Here is a 7,937-nt window from a genome sequence, read left to right as displayed (position 1 = left end):
TTTGAGTGGACACTTTGTCATAGAGAATATACAGATGGCATAGAAATAAGCACATGAAAGATGCTCAACATCCTTGGCCATTGGGGAAATGAGTGGGAAGACACCACTTCACACCCACTAGGAGAGCTAAGATTAAAGAGACTGACCATACTAAGTGCTGGCGAGGATGTGGAGCAACTGGAAATCTCATACATGGCAGGTGGGAATGTAAAACAGTGCAGCCACTTTGGAAGATAGTTTGGCAGTTTCTTAAAAAGTTAAACAAAACTTAAGACAATTTGGCAGTTTCTTAAAAAGTTTTGTATGACCCAGACATTCCACTCAGGTATTTGCCCAAGAGAAATGAAAATATGTGTCCACACAAAGACATGGACACGGATGTTCATAGCAGCTTTGTTTGTAATAGCCCCAAACTAGAAACAGCAAACAAATGTCCATCAAAAGGTGAATGGGGACTTCTCTGGTAGTCCAGTGGTTAAGACTCCATGCTTCCAATGCAGGGGGCTGGGATTTGATCCCTGGTCGGGGAACTAATATCCTGCATGCTGTGCGGTGCAGCCAAAAAAAAATTGAATGAATAGTACTCAGCAATAAGAAGGAACAAACTATAATATGAATGAGCCTCAAATGCATCATGATGGGTGAAAAGAGCCATACAAAAAAAGTATGCATATGGGATGATTCCATTCATATAAAATTCTAGAAAAGGCAAATTCACCTGTAATAACATCTGATCAGTGGGTGTTCGGGGAGAGAGAGACAGGTGTTGGGGTAGAAGGGATGGCAAAGAAGCAGAAGAAAACTTTGGGTGATGGATGTCTTCACCCTCCTGATTGTGGTGATGGTTTCACGGGTCTATATACATGTCACAACTTATCAAATTGTATACTTTAAATCTGTGCAGTTTATTGTATGTCAATAGTATTTCAATAAAGCTGTAAAAAAAAAACTTAAGAAAAAAACTCGATAAAAATTGGGCAAAAGATTTGAACAGACAGTTCACCAAAGAGAATAGATGTATGACAAGTAATCACATGAAATACACATTAAATCCACGATAAAATGCCACTGCGGTATCTGTTATAGGCCGAATTGTGACACCCCCCCGACCCCCATTCTGGGAGTTGGAGTCTTTAAAGAAGTGATTAAATTCAAATGAACTCTTTAAGGTGGACCCTAATCCAGTATGATTAGTGTCCTTATAAAAGAGGAGATTAGAATACAGACATACACAGAGAAAAGACCACGTGAAGACACAGGGAGAAGATGGCCATCTACAGGCAATGGAGAGAGGTCTCAGAAGAAACCAGATGCGCTGCTGACACCTTGATCTCGCACTTCCAGCCACCAGAACTGTCAGAAAATAAATTTCTGTTGTTGAAGCCACCCAGTCTGTAGTGTTTTGTTACGGCAGCCCTAGCAAACGAATATAATACCATTTAGAGTGAGTAAAATAAAAATAACTAAAAATGCCAGGTGCTGGTAAGGATTTGGAGCAACTGGAATGCTCATGCACTGCTAGTGGAAAAGAGTTGGGTCATTTCATATAAAATTTAACATCACTGACCATATAATGCAGCAATCCCATTTCTAAGTGAAGCACAAACACATGTTCGCACAAGAAATGTTTATAGTGGCTGGTTTTGGTAATCACCAAAACCCAGAAACATCCCAAATGCCCATCAGCTGGTGAGTGGATGAACATCATACAATGATCCCATCACACAATGGAATACTATTCAGAGAAGAAAAGGAATGAATTTTTGACACACACAGCAATGTGAATGAATTTCAAAAGAAGCCAGACTCTGGTTACATCCTGTGTGCTCCCTTTATAGGATGTTATAGGAAAGGCAAAAATTATGGAGACAGAACACAGATCAGTGGGTACTAGGAGTGGGAGGAGAGATTGTCTTCAAAGGGGCCAGGGGAATTTCAAGGGGAGAGGGCAGCAGAACTGTTCTGTATCTTGATCGTGGTCAAAACTTACAGAACCGTATGCTGAGAATTCTACCTTAATCAAAAGAAAAGGAAAACCAGAATAGGCTCTGAAGCTTCTCAGACCTGTTCCTATCCTGTCTTTGCACCTTCGAGGTGTGTGGCATTGGGCGAGAAACCCCCCTTCTCCGAGCCTCACTTTCCTCCTAGGACGCCCAGCAGGAGCGTCTGGAGTTGGATTACAAAGACAGCTCTGTAAGAGTGCACAGAATGCTTCTGCTTGCACTCATCTAGCACCTGGTGGGTGTTGGCAATAAGCTGGCTCCCTGCCTTCCAGCACAAATGTTCTGGGATCTCATTTTATGAGAGAACAGATTGTATCAAAATAGCCTCCCAGCCTATTTTGGGAAGGGGGTGGGCAAGCCACTGGCTGGTTGGGGGATGACTGGCAGGGCAGGCTGACCCTGCCATCCCATGTAGGTGTGAGAACTCTGATGGCCAGCTCTCAAGTCCAGCCTAATTTTAGATGCAGGTGTCACGCTCAATAGCTTCTTTGGTCTTGAGTTGAGAGGAAGGTTCTTTTATTGTTATTGTTATTGTTACTATTATTATTGTAAAATACACAACATGGTTCTATTATTATTGTTATTATTGTAAAATACACAACATAAAATTTGCCATCTTAACCATTACTAAGTGCACAGTTCAGTGGCATTAAGTACATTCACAGTGTTGTGCAACCATCACCACCATTCATCTCCAGAACCTGTTCATCTTCTCAAACTGAAACTCTACCCTCATCAAACACTAACTTCCCATTTCCCTTCCCCCAACCCTTGGCACCCACCATTCTACTTCCTTTCTCTAAGACTTTGACTATTCTAGGGACTTCACAATACTGGGATCATACGGTAACTGTCCTTTTGTGACTGGACTATTTTACTCATCATAATGTCCTCAAGGTTCATCCATGTGGTAGCATGGGTCAGAATTTCCTTCCTTTTTAAGGGTAAATATTATTACTTTATATGGATATACCACATTTTATTTATGCATTCATCCATTGATGAAAACATGGGTTGCTTCTACCTTTTGGCTATTTTGCAAAATGCTGCTGGAACATGGGTGTACAAATACCTCTTTGAGACCCTGCTTTCAGTTAAGAGGAAGATTGTTGTAGTGAAAAGGATGGGGTGGATGCAGAGTCACTGGGTGCCAGGGTCTAGTCCTACAGAGAAAGAGAACAGTGACCACATTCCAAGGGCTTTCTTTCTTGGTGCCACACCCTTTAATGAGCACTGTACATGCTTTATTTTCCTTGGTCATTGCAACAATCCAAGGTGGGTGTATGAATTTCCTGTGGCTATGGTAATAAATTACCATGAACTTGGTCACTTAAAACAAGAGCAATTAATTCTCTCACAGTTCTGGGTGCCAGATGTCTGAAATCTAGGTGTGGGCAGGGCTGTGCTCTCTCTGAAGGCTCTAGGGGAGGATACTTCTTTGTCTCTTCCAGCTTCTGGTGGTTCCAAGCATTCCTTGATTTGTTGCTGCCATCACTCCAGTCTCCGCCCTCATCTTCACATGGCCTTCTCTCTCTGTCTCTTTCCCTTTCTTTTATAAGGACACTTGTCATTGGATTTAGAGTCCACTCTAAATCAAGGATGATCTTATCTCAAGATCCTTACTGCAAAGACTCTTATTCCAAATACGATCACATTCACAGGTTCTGAGTAGACATTTATTTGGAGGTGGTGGTGGTAGTTACAATTCAACCCATTATGGTGGGAAACTGTTATTACCACTGGACTGATGGGGAAACTGAGGCTCGGAGAGGGGAAGGAACTGACACAAGATACTTCTGCTGTTCCAGCCCTAGAACCAGCCATTTTTCCAAGGAGCCCTGGTTCTTTTGTTGGAGAATGGTATTTAGAAACTAAAACCTGTGCATGAGGTGTGCTCATTGCTACTGGGATATCATTGCTTCTAGTTCCAGCTCAGCAGTTGATGACCAACCACCCTAGGGTTTCCCAGAATGTGGGCATTTCAGTGTTAAAACTGGGATAGTCTCAGGCAAACTGAGACAGTTAGTCATCATGTCCAGAGGTCAGAGCTTTGAAATATGCATATGAATATGACACACACATCCATACAGGCACACCTAAGAAATGTTGCAGGTTCAGTTCCAGACCACCACAATGAAGTGAATATCACAATAAAGTGAGTCACATGAAATTTTTGATTTCCCAGTGTATATAAAAGTTACACTATACTGAGGTCTATTAAGTGTGCAATAGCATTATGTCTAAAAATTGTACATCTCAATTTAAAAATACATATTTGCCAAAAAAAGCAAACCATCATCTAAGCCTTCAGTGAGCCATAACCTTTTTGCTGGTGGAGGGTCTTGCCTCAGCGTTGATGGCTGCTGACTGATCAGGTTGATGATTACCAAAAGTTGGGGTGGCTATGGCAATTTCTTAAGACAACAATGAAGTTTGCCGTATTTATTGACTCTTTCTTTCATGACCAATTTCTCTGTGGCATGTGATGTTTTTGACAGCATTTGACCTACAGTAGAACTTCTTTCAGAATTGGAATCAATCTTCTCAAACCCTGCCACTGCTTTATCAACTAAGTTTATGTAACATTTTAAATCCCTTGTTGTCATTTCAATGATCTTCACAGTATCTTCACCAGGAGTAGATTCCATTTCAAGAAACAACTTTCTCTGCTCATCCATAGGAAGCAATCCTCATTCATTAAAGTTCTATCATGATATTGCAGTAATTCAGTAACATCTTCAGGCTCCACTTCTAATTCTAGTTCTCTTACTATTTCCGCCACGCCTGCAGTTACTTCCTCCACTTGAGTCTTGAACCCCTCAAGTCATCTATGAGGGTTGGAATCAACTTCTTCCAAACTCCTGTTAATGTTGATATTTTGACCTCTTCCTACAAATCACAAATGTTCTTAATGGCATCTAGAATGGTGGCAAATCCTTTCTAGAGGATTTTAAATTTACTTTGCCCAGATCCATCAGAGGAATAACTATCTATGGTGGCCATAGCCTTACAAAATGTATTTCTTAACATAAGACTTGAAAGTCAAAATTACTCCTTGATTCATGGGTTGCAGAATGGATGTTGTGTTAGCAGGCATGAAAACAACATGAATCTCATTATACATCTCCATCAGAGCTCATGGGTGACCAGGTGTGTAGTCAATGAGCAGTAATATTTTGAGAGGGACCTTTTTTTTCTGAGCAGTAGGTCTCAACAGTGGGCTTAAAATATCCAGTAAACCATGTTGTAAACAGGTGTGTTGTCATCCAGGCTTTGTTGTTCCATTTATAGAACACAGGCAGAGTAGATTTAGCATGATTCTTAAGGGCCCTAGGATTTTCAGAATGGTAAATGAGCATTGGCTTCAACTTGAAGTCACCAGCTGCATTAGCCTCTAATAAGAGTCAGACTGTTCTTTGAATCTTTGAAGTCAGGCATTGACTTCTGTTCTCTAGCTATGGGAAGTCCTAGATGGCATCTTCTTCCAATATAAGGATATTTGGTCTACACTGAAAATCTGTCGTGTAGTGTAGTCACCTTCGTTAATTATCTTAGCTAGATTTTCTGGATAACTTGTTGCTTCACCGTATACTTTTATGTTATGGAGATGGCTTCTTTCCTTAAACCTCATGAACCAACCTCTGCTTGCTTCAAACTTTTCTTCTGCAACTTCCTCACCTCTCTCAGCCTTCATAGGATTTAAGAAAGTCAGGGCCTTGTCCTGGATTAGGCTTTGGCTTAAGGGAATATTGTGGCTGGTTTGATCTACCCTTACCACTAAAATTTTCTCTGTATCAGCAATAAGGCTGTTTCGCTTTCTTATCATTCATGTGTTCACTGGAGTAACACTGTTAATTTCCTCCAAGAACTTTTCCTTTGCATTTACAACTTGGCTGTTTGGCACAAGAGGCTTAGCTTTTGGCCTGTCTCAGCTTTTGACATGTCTAAGCTTAGTCATTTCTAGCTTTTGAGCTAAAGTGAGAGACACGTGACTCTTCCTTTCACTTCAACACTTAGAGACCCTTGTAGGATTATTTTTTATTTTTTATTTTTTTTACCTTGTAGGATTATTAACTGGCCTAATTTCAATATTGTTGTGTCTCAGAGAATAGGGAGGCTGAGGAGAGGGAGAGAGATGGGGGAATGGCCAGTCAGTGGAGCAGTCAGAACATACACAACATTTATCAGTTAAGTTCGCCGTCTTACATGGGCATGCGGTTCATGGCACCCAAGACAATTACAGCAGTACCGTCAGAGATCACTGGTCATAGATCACCGTGAAAAATATAATAATAATGAAAAAGTTTGAAATATTACAAGAATTACCAAAATGTGACAGAGACATGAAGTGAGCAAATGCTGTTGTTAAAATGGTGCTGATAAACTTGCTCTACACAAGGTTGCCACAAATCTTCAATTTGTAAAAAATGCTCAGCAACACAGGGTATGTTGTAGTCTTCTCCAGTAGGGAGAAATCTGCAATGTCTTTTCTTTTAACCATTAAGTGATGCCTCTTCCTACTCTCCACCTAAGAAAGGGAACGAGGAAGCAAAAGAATATTTATCAAGCAAACTACTGTACATTAGGTATTTGCATCTCTTACAGATGTTAGCCATAGGAGGCCACAGAGCTGGTGACATGAGCAGGGGCTCAGTCTCAGGTAAACTTATTAAAAATGTGACCTGGGGCTTCCCTGGTGGCGCAGTGGTTGAGAGTCTGCCTGCCAATGCAGGGGACACGGGTTCGAGCCCTGGTCTGGGAGGATCCCACGTGTCGCGGAGCGACTGGGCCCGTGAGCCACAACTACTAAGCCTGCGCGTCTGGAACCTGTGCTCTACAACAACAGAGGCCACGGTAGTGAGAGGCCCGCGCACCGCGATGAAGAGTGGCCCCCATTTGCCGCAACTAGAGAAAACCCTCGCACAGAAACGAAGACCCAACACAGCCATAAATAAATAAATAAATAAAATAAAAAAAAAAAAGAAAATATCCATCTAGTTGGCAATACAATCTTTAAAAAAAAAAAAAGTGACCTGGAGCAGGTGACTTTACCTCTTGAAATTCAAGCATCTTGCCTCTACAATGGGCTATTTCAAGGATTAACTAAGAGCAGTGAGGCTGTGGTCTCATCTTGAGGCTTGACTGGGGAAGAATCTGCTTTCCAAGTTCACATGGTTGTTGGCAGAGTTTTGATTCTTGTGGCCTGTTGAACTGAGGACTCAGTTTTTTACGGGCTGTTGGCAGGAAGTTGCCCTCGATTTCTTGCCATGGGGGCCTCTTCAACACGGCAAATTCATCAAAGCCAGCAAGAAATATCTTTCCTGTTAGCAAAATGGAAGTCACAGTTTTGTTTTTTTTTTTAAAGTGAGGTGAAATTCACATAACATAAAACTAACCTTTTTAAAGTGAGCAATTCAGTGGCACTTAGTACATTCATAATGTTGTATAACTATCACTTCTATTTAGTTGAAAGACATTTTCATCACCCCAAAAGGAAACCCCATGCCCAGTAGCAGTCATTCCTCATACCCGCTTCTGCAGCTCCAGGCAACCACCAATCTGTTTTCTGTCTCAATGGATTTATCTATTCTGGACATTTCATACAAATGGAATCATACAGTACGTGACCTTTTGTGTCTGGCTTCTTTCACTTAGCATAATGTTTTTATAATGGTTTTGAGCTTCATCCACTTTGTAACATATAGTGAAACTTTATTCCTTTTTACGGCTACATAATATTCCACATGTTGTTTCTCATTCATCCATTGATGGACATTTGGGTTGTTTCCACCCTTTGGCTATTGTAGATAGTGCTGCTATAAACATTTGTTTGAATACCTGTTTTCATATCTTTGGGTTATATACCTTAGAGTGGAATTTCTGGGTCATATATTTTTTACAACCTAATCTTGGAAGTGACATTTCATCACTTCT

This window comes from Balaenoptera acutorostrata, chromosome 2 (genome assembly GCF_949987535.1).
Source record: "Balaenoptera acutorostrata chromosome 2, mBalAcu1.1, whole genome shotgun sequence".
In the NCBI taxonomy this organism is placed as follows: Eukaryota; Metazoa; Chordata; class Mammalia; order Artiodactyla; family Balaenopteridae; genus Balaenoptera; species Balaenoptera acutorostrata.
Note: the sequence above shows the minus strand (reverse complement) of the source record.